Source organism: Crocodylus siamensis, chromosome 14, assembly GCF_052110815.1.
Source record: "Crocodylus siamensis isolate JL-2025a chromosome 14, ASM5211081v1, whole genome shotgun sequence".
NCBI lineage: Eukaryota > Metazoa > Chordata > Crocodylia > Crocodylidae > Crocodylus > Crocodylus siamensis.
In genome coordinates, this window is record NC_143408.1 from 24,480,091 (window position 1) to 24,492,326 (window position 12,236).

Sequence of the window (12,236 nt, forward strand, 5' to 3'; positions counted from 1 at the left end):
TGGCAGCTGCAGTCAAGGTGATGCCGCTTGCTTTTGCCTAATGAATTTCCAGGTTCTCCGCTCCCTCTTGATTGCTTTTAAATCTGTCTCCTCTCATCAGTGCTCTGGAAAATAATGTTAAAAGCAAAAAAAAAAAAAAAAAAACACCCACAAAGGCAAAGAAAAAAGCAGCAGAAAAAACCCCAGCTGCTCTTGCTACGGGACTTAATAAATGTTGACATTTTTACAGAGGGAACTGTCTAAGTATTTTATTGGTGTTAATATGATCTAGGCAGGATTAGCAGGATCCAGAAATTGTTCTCTTGCCGAACAAGTAAAGGCAAATTTGCTCCTGCCTCTTCCTCGGGATTTGATTATAACCTTTCCTCCCCACGATGACGAGAAGATAAAGACGTGAAGGAATTCGCCCTCGACAGCTCCCCAAAATTAGTGCCCAGACGCACCGACACGCGGCGGTCCCTGCTGCTTCTCCGGGAGCCAGCCAGCCCCTCGCCTCCATGCAGGGGCCGGCTGCCTCTCGCGGCTCAGCGCCTCTTGCTTGCTTTCCTGTTTGACCCGTCTTATTTTTAGACACCTCTGCCGGCTTGCTGAGCACTGTATTTCTTCAGCTTTGACTGCGGCCGCCGCGGTGGCAGTGGAAAGAACAGCTTTCAAGCTCCCTTTCACATGTGGTTTTTGGACTGAAACCTGCTTGGATAAGACAGAGCGAGCTCCATCTCACCCAGGAGTGTCTGCTTATCACAGGTACATGGCGCTCTCTGTCCTGTCCTCGCTCCCTCGTCATGCCTTTCGACTAGCGCTATCTGCCGAGACTCGGTGCCAGTGTACAGCAGCGACTTGCCCGCCTGCATCACCTGCCAAAAAGCCTGGCTTATTGTGCCCACAAAGGCACCCACCCTTTATCTCAGCTGCCAGCCCCGGAGGCAGCCTGCTAGCCTGCGCTTCCTCTCCCAGCCGGCCACGTGCCCTGTGCTGGCTGCATGGGGACACTGAGGCACTGGGCAATAAAGCCTGCCGAGAGGCAGAGATGGAGAAGAAAACCTTGAACCCCTTGATTTCATCATGAGACCCTGCTCCCTCTCTGAGCTGTCCAAATGTCCTGACTCCCAGCCGCTGGCTTGAAGCAGCTGGCAAAGAGCAAGGCCCCCGCGGCTCCTTGCTGGGTGCCCTGAAAGCTGCTTTTGCACCCCATCCAAGTGCTCCTGGGATGAAAGGAGCCCGGGCTTGGGGAAAGTTGGAGGGGAAGTGGGGAGAAGCTGCACGGCGCAGTATCGCCAGGGCTTGACGCCCACAGGGGAGCCCTCCCCTGCCCTGTGCCCTCCTGGTTTTTTGGGAAGAGTCCTGACACTCCCCACGCTGCAGCACACCCCCTGCGCCTCCTGCCTGCCTCGGGGAGAAGACAAGCCCTGCAGAGATGAACAAAAGCTCGGAGGAGGGTCTTAGAAGATTAAAGGGGGGCTGGTTCCCCTCCCTCCGAAGACAGGCTTTGACCCGCAGCCCCCCTTGCTGCACACTGATCCCCAGGCACCTCTGCAAGCTGCTCCCCCAGGCCCAGCGCTGCGTGACGCCCCTCCCTGGAGCAGCCAAGGTTTGCAGCTCTACAAAAGCCCCACCTGGCTCGGCCTTTAATCAAGTTACTTGGCCTGAGTGTGGCAGTTTGCTCGGGGGGGGGCTGGGTGGAGGCTGCACAGAAGAAGATGGCTGGGCGCCTCTTTGGGGTGCACTGGGCATCCTGGGCAGGGGCCAGGACTGGATGGCCCTCTAGGTGCCTTCCAGTGTGATCCCAGGTCCCTAGCAAAGGCCTGGTTGTCCACTGCCCGCCGCCACCTCCGCCTTTAGCCCCTCTCGCTGTGAAGCCCATGATGTTTGTCCTCATCCGAGGCTGGGAAGTGAAGGGCCGGAGAGGCCATGCAGCTGCTCAGGGTGAGTGGGGAGAGGGACCATGAAGTGAGTCATCCACCCTCCCTGTACTGGCCTCAAGTCTCACTGCAGCATCAGCCAGGAGAGCATTGGGCCCTGAAGCATCCCAGCTCCAGCGGGACGGGGCAGCATCCCCGGGGCCGGCACGACGGAGCCATGCTGCGCATTGCAGATGGAGTGCGTGGAGTGGAGTTGCTTGTTTAAGATTGGAAGATAGCCATTGTGCTGCCATTGCAACCAATAAATCATGTACAGGCTGCTGGCTGAAGTGGACACGGCTCACTCAGAGGGAAGGCAGGGCAGCAGGGGACCCCGTTCCCAGCTCTGGGCCAGGATGGTGTCCAGGGACGTGGGCAACTGGAAGGCAGGACTCCTGGGTTGTGTGCTGCGCTCTGCCACTCGCCTGCCCGGGATGGTTGCACTAATTGCTTCTCCTCGGTTTCCCTCTATGTAAGCTGGGGTAGAAATGCCCCTTCACGTGGGGCTGGGAAAGAGGATGCTAGGCTTAACAAATGCAGTTTCCCAAGCCTTGCGAGAACTTCTTTGTCCAGAAAAGGATGAGAGTCACCAGTTCCCAGTCCCCAGGGGTCCTTTGTCCTCTTGCACATCTGGGCAATAGCCAAGACAGAGCCATCCCTGCTGGAACGGGCTGCTGTGCTGCTGGTGAGGCAGCGCTTCAGTCCAGAGACCCAGGCACATGATGCAGGTAGGAGCATGGAGAGCGCTAAGCCTCACAGGCCAGATCCTGCTTTCACAGGCTGTAGATGTGGATACAGGACTGGGTCAGTTAGGGGCTGGCTGAATCTGGATCCAGATGCTCACAGAAAAGGCAAAATCTACCTCCATGAAGGAGGCACCACCCTGCCAGAGTCCAGCCTTCTTGCGCGTGGTGACCGGTCTTGCACATGGCATTCCCACCAAGGCCTCACCCCTGCCTTCCACGTGGGCATGAGGCCGTCCCTATCTCTGCTGCACCTCCCTAGGGCCATGGTGTAGCATTCGGTGAGGTCTGAAGCATCCATGGGAGATGCGGTGTCCTCTGGGGGTGTCCATGGATCCCAGTGGGAGCAGGTGGCACTTAGCTCTAGAGGTACAGGAAAACAGGTTTGGTCTGGCAGCTAATTTCGGGGGAGCCTGAACCAAGAATAAAGTCAAGACATCAATATTTTTGAGCTGAAATATCCACATTTTGATTGCTTTGTTTCAGACCTTCTCAGTGTCAGCTTTTCCTTTCCTGAAAACCAGGCGTCACCTTGAAGGGAAAGGTGTCATTGGCATGGGGCATTGCCACCGCTTCAGAACTCTGCAGGACTATATATTTTCAACGTGAGTCTCCAAGTCATCCGTTCCCGCAAAGGGCTCTAGTTGCTACACGTTAAGAGTATAAGAGCATTAGCTGTGCCAGACCAGATGAGAGCAATGGTCTATTCAGTCCAGGATCCCTGTCCAATGATTTGCAATGCATTGAAAAATGCCCGAGCTGCTGAGCTCAACCACCCGGAGACCCCAGAGGGTCCTCCCGGGGGACGACGCTATCCTGCATTACCGCATATTGCAGTCATGCCCCTCTCTGTCCCCACGCTGACGCTGGATTCTCCTTCCCATCAAATACTCCGAGCGTAGTAATTTTATCGGGAGACATTGTCAAACTTACTTCCCCGTGCTCGCGTCAGGGAGGCCAATGTGCTCAAAAAAGCACATTTCGTTTTCCGTCTGACCCGCTGCACATTGATTGCAGACAATGATTTCTTCTGCTTTCCCGTCATCGCCGCATCGCCCTCTCTCCTGCTCAGCGTTTATGGTCACTGCCTCTGGATTTGGTCATTATTCGCCTTTGTTCCGTGTTTTAACCTTCGTTAGAGGTTCAACCATCATGAAATTTCTGCTCGGTGACCCGCGGCACCCAGATTCAGATAGCATTTGGATCTTGGACTCCTGGCGTACTGTGTATTGTGTGCTGTGCTCTGCCCACCCCCTCCCATTTCCTCCTGTCCTCCAAAATTTCCTCTCCTTCCTTTCCAGTTTCCCCTTTACCCCGCTCCGGGCTCTTCTCTTCTTCCCTCCTTTCTATCTTCCTTTCCAAACATGCTTCCACCCCCCTCCCCAGCACTTGCTCTCAGCCCGTGCGGCCCAGAAGGTGCCGCGATGAAAGGAGACATCTGTTGATTCCCCTCAGGTGGAGGCCGATAAGGAAGCCGTTTTTCTGCTGAGTCTGGAGACTTTGGCAGACCGCGCTGGCTTGGCAGCAGAGATAATGGCCGTAAACAAGCCGTGGGGAGTGGAGCACATCAATCTCCCGGGGACCAGCGGCCGGTGTGTGTGTGGTCCTCGCCAGCAGTCCTTGGAAGATGTGGAGGGGTCTCCGGCTCCTCCCTGAGCGGTTGGCACTGCCGGGTGAACCAGGGCACGCTGGCTGCCTCGGACCATCAGACGCCATGCTGGAGAGTTACCTGAAACACAAGGACTTGTGCTCAGTTTATCTCCCTTTCGCTTGAGCTCAGGATGCAGGGCTCTCTCCCAGCCCAGTGCCCAGAGGAGCTGGCATGGCCCTGCCCTGCCCAGAGCCCAATTTGCTTGCGTCCTCTCCGTCTTGGCGCTGTAAGTGCCCTTCCAGGTTCTGGGGACTGTCCCAGGGCTGCCGGGCCAAGGCTCACAGGTGCACAGGACGGAGGAGGCTGCGTCCTTCCCAGGCCCCCCTCCAGGCAGCGGGAGCCACATGAGCTCGGTCAGCACCGAATGAAGCCAAGCGTCTCATGACTCCTCTTCGGCCCCACGGATGAGCTGCCTGGTGGCATGTGTGTCGGTGCCATCGGCCCCAATCTAAGGCTACCCTCATGGAGTGATGCTATGGAGGTATCCTGGAGGCCGAGGCATTAGCACGATCCCACAGGCTGACCTGGGTAGCAGGGGGATGCAGCTGGCCCAGCAGGCGCTGAAGCAGGAGAGGGAGGGAGCGCCAGCCCCTAGTGCCGCCCCCACGAGCCCTCCCCTCCACGGCTCAAGGTGTCTCGCTGTGCAATACCTGAGATTACTGCTTTATTACTGATACCGTGAAGCATCGGCCTGCCCGTGCGCTGACACAGTGCATCCAAACACCTGCTTGCTCTTGAAAGCAGCAAGCCCCTGAGGCCAAGCTCAGCGCAGGGGGCAGCCAAGGGAAGCTGAAGCCAGCAGAGAGGGGGTGTGGGGGGGTTGCAGTTGGCCCCACATCTGCAAGCACCCGGGGAGGAGCATAAAAGGTGCAACAGCTCCACTCTGCTCGGCGTCACGGCAGCTGCATTGTCATAAGAGCAAGGGAGAGGGGAGATAACGGCCGGGGAGGAAAATAAAGCCTGTTTGGCTTTGCTGTTTAGTATGAAAAGCAAGCCGCGGCGTGGAGGCCTATCAGATCTGTCAACGCGGCAATGGCAAGAGGAGGGAAGGGGGATGCTATTGTGAGAGCCCATTCTCCCCGGGCTCCTTGCACCGGTGCGGGGAGGGAGACAGCAAACGTGTGCACAACAAGGCGCGGGGCGTCCGTTATCGAAATGGAAATGCGTCTCTTTGTTGATGAAGGTGTATCTGCCTCCCATTGTCTCTCGCCCTGGCCCACTGAAAGGCTCCTTTGATGGCTCCGTGTTTGTGCACCGGCTATGAAATTGCTTTAGAAGACAAAGGGAGCTCGTGTTTATGGATAATGAAAGGAGGTGAGGACCGCGCGGCTTCGCCCTGCCAGCGCGGTTTCCCCGGGAGCAGCTGTCAAAAGCTTGCAGAGAAAATTGGAAGGCTGGGCCCAGCCGGCAAGCCCCTGATGGACAGGGAGGCTTGCGGCTCCTCTGCGGGACTAATGTGGCCGTGTAGGCTGAGTGAACAGGACTGCTCCGATCCAGGCATATCCACCTCCTCCGGGCCAGAGGTCCCCTCCCCGAATCGGCAACCTCCTTCAGCAGGGGTGGAAGATCTCTGCTTGATACGCACTGCGCTTCCCGTTCATCCATGTGCCAAGTGCCGCCTCTGCGGGGAGAGGCCTGGAGAAGACCCGAGCTTGGGGGGCCCTGGTTATAGGAGAATGATTTCCAGCTAAGACCCTCACTCAAGGCCTGGCTGTAGGTCTTATGGGATCTAGGATGGATGCTGGCTTTTGGTGCAACAGCGTGTCCTGGGGGCGATTTCGACTGGGATGATGTAGTTGGGGCTGGTCCTACTTGGAGCGGGGGTTGGAGTAGATGTGACCTCCTGAGGTCCTTTCCAACCCTCATTTTCAATGATTTTCTGTATAGTCGTCAGTGAGATGCAGGAACAGGCTGGTTTTAGGGGCCCCAAGAGAGAGTCCAGGGGGTCAGTGGCTGAACACAGGGACCCTTTGCGTTTCCCATTCTGCCTTGGCAAGAGCTCAGGACACCAGGAGAAACTTCTGGGAACCAAAGGTCACGTGAGGCTGCAGCACTCACCGAGCAAAACGCAACCCCAGCCCCTCGCAACACGCTCCCGCTCGCTAGGGCACAGCCAGCGTGCATGCACCCACGCACTGCCACACGCATGCGTGGCCCCACAGACACGGACTGCCAAGTCCCCACAGAAACACAGGCCCTGCCAGATGGACACATGGGCAAGGATAAGGGCACGGACAGCCGGGATCGGCAACACCTGCAGCTCCATTCGCTGGCAGCAGCGGTCGGCTGTTACAGCTTTGCATGTACAGCTTTCCCCTGAATAGAAACACTCCCGTGTGTCAGCGTGTGTGTGCACACGTGCTCACGCTGCCACACACAAGCACATGGCCCTGTGATCATACCACAACACCCCTATGACCAGAGCCACATGCAGATCCCTCCCCCACTTGTCCAAACTCCGGGCCTTGGTGCACACTCGCTCAGACCCTCCCTTTGCACACGCAGCCCCCCAACCCTCCTCTTCAGCAGCAGCTCACTTGGCATGGGCTCCTCCATCTGTGCCCCATGACCCCTGCCCCTTCCGCTGCCCTCCCCTGAAGCCTGAAGGCGGGTCGCTAAGCATGTGCATGTACACACGTGCTTATCGATCTCGGGGGCCGGGGGGACAGCTGGCGTGTGTATGTCCCGCTCCCTCATTAGCTAATAGCAGCCGTAATAGCAACGTGTTTCTTTCTTCACCTCTCCTCCCTCAGATGAAAAGTTTAATCATACAGTCATGCTCAACTGGGCCAGTGCCTTTATCTGCGCAATAAAGAAATGGTTTACGGCAGATAGACGGCTCAGCCCGAGCTGTCAATTTCACACGGGGCCTTATCAGCGCGCGCACATGGTGTAAGTCCATCGGAAACGAGACGTGGGACTTGCATGTCTAACAAGCAGGTTAAATGCTTCCCCCCTCCCCCCAGTACAACATCGGCACCGGCATGAAAAGGCTAGTCTAGCCCTACTCCCCAGCAAAAGGCATTAATTTATTGTAGTCTGCTCTTTATTTGATTATCGGTTTATTAAAACCGCCCCGGGTGATAGCATTTCTGCTAGAACAAATCCTCCGCGCTCTTGTTTAATCTATTACTGGCCCGGTTTATTGCCCAGACAAAGCCAAGGGCCTCCCGTTTGCTGCCAAAGTTGCACGTCCCCGCTCTGGGAGGAGGCCTGGCCTGGCTGTGCCATGCCCTCGCCCCGTGCCTCTGGCACGGAGCAGCTTGGACCTGCAGGGATGCTTTGCTCTGGGAAGAACATCACATTCGCTGGTTCCTCACCTGATTTGGCTTCACATAAGGGGGCCTGTCCTTGCTCTCACCTGTAGCTGGTGCTGAGGACGTGCCACCCGACTCTCCCCATGCTATTGCCTCTAGCCCTCCACCCTGCCTTGTGGGAACAGCTTCTCCTGGATCGAAAGGGGACTGGATTTCCCTCGGCCACATAGCCATCCATCCCAGTTCTTCCACCAGTGACTCCCAACCTTGTGCCCACCCCAGAACCAGTGCTGCCCCTGGACGCCCCCTTCTCCAGGAATCCCAGGATGCCCTACCGCTGTTGACTCTCCATCTCTTTTGGCTTTGGCTGGAAATACCCTCTGCCCCCTCAAATACATCAGCTGCAGGCGATCTGTCTCCTCCTTCAGCCTCATCGGCAAGAGGGCCTGGGGTCACTGTCCAGCCAGGAGCACTGCGTGCCTTGCGGAGGTGCACGCCACGTGCAGGGTGCGACACAAGCCCTCCTGTCCGTTTAGCTGCACCAGGGCCCTCCTTTTGCACAACCCAAAATCCCAGCGCCGTCCCTCCCAGCAACATCCAGAGACCCGAGCCAAACTCCTTGGCCACGTATGCCAGCCCCTCTGGTACCACTCGGCAGCTGTGACGCGCTCCCCCCTCTGCGCACCTGCCCTCTAGCTCAGCTGCAAACGCGCAGGAGCCTTTCTCAGTGACAGCAGCTTGTTATAGACTGCGGCGCCTGCCACATAAAAGTCAGTGTCAACATCGTGGCGCGATTAATGATAATGGCTGACATTTTATGCCGCGCTTCCAGCCTGAAGCGTCGCTGGGCACCGCGCAAGACGAGTAGTGACAGCCGCCTGCTCCATCCGGCACGGGAGCTGCAGCCACCTCTTGGGCGCGATGTCAAAGCCGTGTTAACACACGTCGCAGCCCTGCCCAGTGCTCCGGGGAGGAGGCTGCAACCATTCGCTGCAACGGGGTGTGCAAGTCTCTTAGTGGAAACCTCCGCTGGGACCCCGCACAGGGTGTTTGGAGGGCACTAGGCATTAATCCCGGTGACCGCCTCCAAGTGTCCTTCTATCTTACCCTGCTCGCTCTCCCTTCCCCACTTGTCAAGCTGCTAAAATGCAGGTTGTGCCAAGCACTCTATCAGTGCTGGACAAGCCAAGTGGATGTGGAAACAAGACCCCAAACACTTGTCCAGCTCATGCCCTCTGAAGACTTTTTACTTCTGGTTTCCATCTAGGACAGGAAAAGGAAGCCTCTCCAGGCGTTTTTGCAGTCAGGAAATATATATATGGCACGCCAGGGCCTGCCTGACAATGGGGACAAGCTGGCGGAGGGCTCTTTCAGCTCTTACCAGCGGGCGAAACGGGGGAACAGCCTCTGCTTGGAGCTGCTCTGAGAATGGCGATGAAAGGAGGAAAGCAAATGTCTGGCTGTCTTGCACAGGGCTCCCTCGCTGGCTGGGTTCAGGGAGGTTTTCCCAGATGGAAAACAGGAATAACCTCCAAATAAAGCTGCAGGTGTGAAGAGCTCTGGAAAGGGCCAGACTCCTCCTGGGGTTTGGCGCCAGCAGCCTGCCATCCCCATCCTGGCTATGCTGAGCTCCAGATACGGGGCTGTGGATCAGCGCTGGGTAATTCAAACCATTCGAAATCTGCCCTGCAGGCCTTTGAGCTTGGTGGGTCTCAGCACAGCCGGGCCAAGAAGCCCCCCAGAACAATCGCAGCCCCCAGCAATGCTCTCTGCCTCCGGTCCAAGGGCTGGCTGGGCCAAAACTGAACGGCGCCTTTCCTCAGTGCCCCCTCGGAGCGGGGGCTGTGGTGCCCTGGCCAGGGCCGGACAGGTCGGCCTGCCCCTGAGCTGCGAGGGATCGGGGCCATGGGATGAGGCGATGCACTTCCCTAGCATTTTGAGTGCTTAAATCAAAAAAAGAAAGTCCCGGGGTGGAGACCTTGAGAGTCCCAGCTGCAACTTTGGACAGCTGCAGCCTATCCTCATCACACCTCAACTATGAGCTTCAAAAACCTTCTTCCCACCCCCTCGCCAGCGCCCACCAGGGCAGAGAAGGCTGCGGGGGGGGTTGAGCCCTTCCAAGGCTGCAGCGCGCTCTCCAGTGACAGCAGCACGGTGAAGCTTCCTTCATTTTTAATCCAGGCAGGTCTTATCTGTCCAGGGAAATATTCATATTCTCCAGCCTGGAAGTCTCCCGTGCTTAGCACCGTGCTGGGAACGTCTTCATCACAGCCCTGCCTGGCTGGGCAGGTGCGTCATGGTAATGTCTTCCTTTTGCAGGTCGGGCTGCAGGGAGGTTGGCCCAAGTATCCCCCAACTGTGCCAAAGTGATCCTGGTCTAACTTGCTTTTAAAAACCTCCAGCGAGGACAATCCACAGCCTCCACCAGTCACCCAGCCCAATGCTCCACCACCCCTGGACTTGGGAGCCCTTTCCTATTATCTAACCTAACTGGGCCTTCCTTTCTTGTGGTGCACAGTAGAAAATAATGAGGCTGCAGCACTCAAGCCCTTGCACGATGCGTATTTATGATCCACCCCATGGATCATCTGAAACCCCCATAAACATGGCTAGGGAGCAGGCTGGGCTGTCGATTTAAGGCCTGGACCCCCATAAAAGTATCCTGGGTCTAAAGGACTGGTGGGGGGGAGGCATCATGTATTAAGTAGACTGTAGTTTGATATATCAGGGCACCGGTGCCAGGATTCCTACTCCCACTCAGTGCAACGCCTCAGGGCAGCAGGCTCCTGACTCACGCATCAGGGCTGCAGGCAGCGCTGGCTGAATAATTCATTAGGAAGCCATAGACGTTGGCTTCCATGTCTGTCTGCCGGTTCCACGCCTGAACATGTCTTCATTAGTTCAAATTGCTTGTCGCGGTGGCAAGTGAGCTTCCCGGGGCTAAGATCCCAGCCCCATGCAAGCTTTGGGTTTTGCCTTTGCTTGGTGGCTTGCTCCAGTGAAATTAGCTGCAAAAAATCCCAGGCTCCAAACAAGAGCTGGCTGCCAATTGGGCCCGGAGCTCACCTGACGCCGGTCCTGCTCCCTGAGTGGGTGAGCCGGGCTCCCACCATCAATTTCCGACATGAATAAGAATCTTGACATTTGCTTTCCACAAATGTTCTGCAACATTGCTTAAAATTCATTTTTCCCAGGCAGGTCTATCTATCTATCTGTCTGTCTATCTAATTTTCTCTCTATATTGCCCATCACTGCAGCAACGAGCCACTAATTTGTCCACTCGACTATTTACTGAGAGCTGACATCCGAGGGTTGCAGACGCCATGAAGCAAATGGGTTGAAAGTCAGATGCTGGCTAAAATTTGTGGGGGGCTATTTTCCCATATTTAATCCCAGGTTCCTCGACACACGCTAAACTGTGCAATGATGATAGTGCCAGTTTCCAGTGGCCTGTCAGATAAATGCAATCCAGGTTTGAATTCGCCCGCAAACACAGATGCTCCACTCGAGCCTTCAAATGAAGATGTACAAGAGACTGATCTTCATTATTTGCATTGCAGCAGTGCTTAGAAGCCCTAATATGACTGAGTCTCCCGTGTGCTTGGGGCTGTATGAACACAGACTATAAAGACAATGCCCCTGCCTTTATGTCTAAAGGATGCCATGGCACCGAATTGTAGAAAATGAGGGTGAAAAGGGACCTCTACAGGTCACATCTAGTCCAACCCCTGGCTCAAAGCAGAACCAGCGCCAACTGCATCATCCATAGTTTCATAGTTTCTAGGGTCAGAAGGGACCTGAGCAGATCATCGAGTCCGACCCCCTGTCATGGCAGGAAAAAGTAGTAGGGTCAAACGCCCCTGGCAAGGTGTTCATTTAGCCTCCTCTTAAGGAGCTGTGCCAGGGGTCCCAGGGTAGGAGCCAGCACCACTTCTCTTGGACGTTGGGTCCAGACCCTAGCCACCCTGACCGTGAAGTCGCGCCTCCTGATATCTAGCCTAAATCTACCCTCTGCCAGCTTGTGACCATTATTCCTGGTCACTCCTGGCAGTGCTCGGGGGAACAGGGACTCCCCCAATGCCTGCTGATCCCCTCTGACTAGTTTGTAACAGGCCACTAGACCCCCCTCGGCCTTCTCTTGTGGAGGCTGAACGGTTCAGGTCCTGTCGCCTCTCCCCATAGGGCCTGCCCTGTTGTCCCCTGCTCATACGAGTGGCCTCCTCTGGACCCTCTCCATGCTGTCGACATCCCTCTTGAAGTGTGGTGCCCAGAACTGGATGCAGTCCTCCAGCTGCGGCCTGCCCAGTGCTGCACAGAGGGGCAGGATCACCTCCTTGGCCCTGCTCGAGATGCATCTGGGGATGCAGGACAAGGTGCGGTTGGCCTTCCTGACCGTGTCCCCACACTGCCGGCCCATGTCCATCTTGGCATCAATGATGACTCCAAGATCCTTTTCTGCCTCTGCACTGACAAGAAGGGAGTTCCCAGCCTGTAGGTATGGTGCTGGCTCTTTCTCCCCAGGTGCAGCACCTTGCACTTGTCGGTGTTGAATCCCATCTATTCTTGTCCGCCCACCCCTGTAACCTGTCTAGGTCCAATTGCAGCCTATTCCTCCCTTCTAGTGTGCCCACATCCCCCCCACATCTTAGTGTCATCAGCAAATTTGAACAAGGTGCTTTTTACCCTC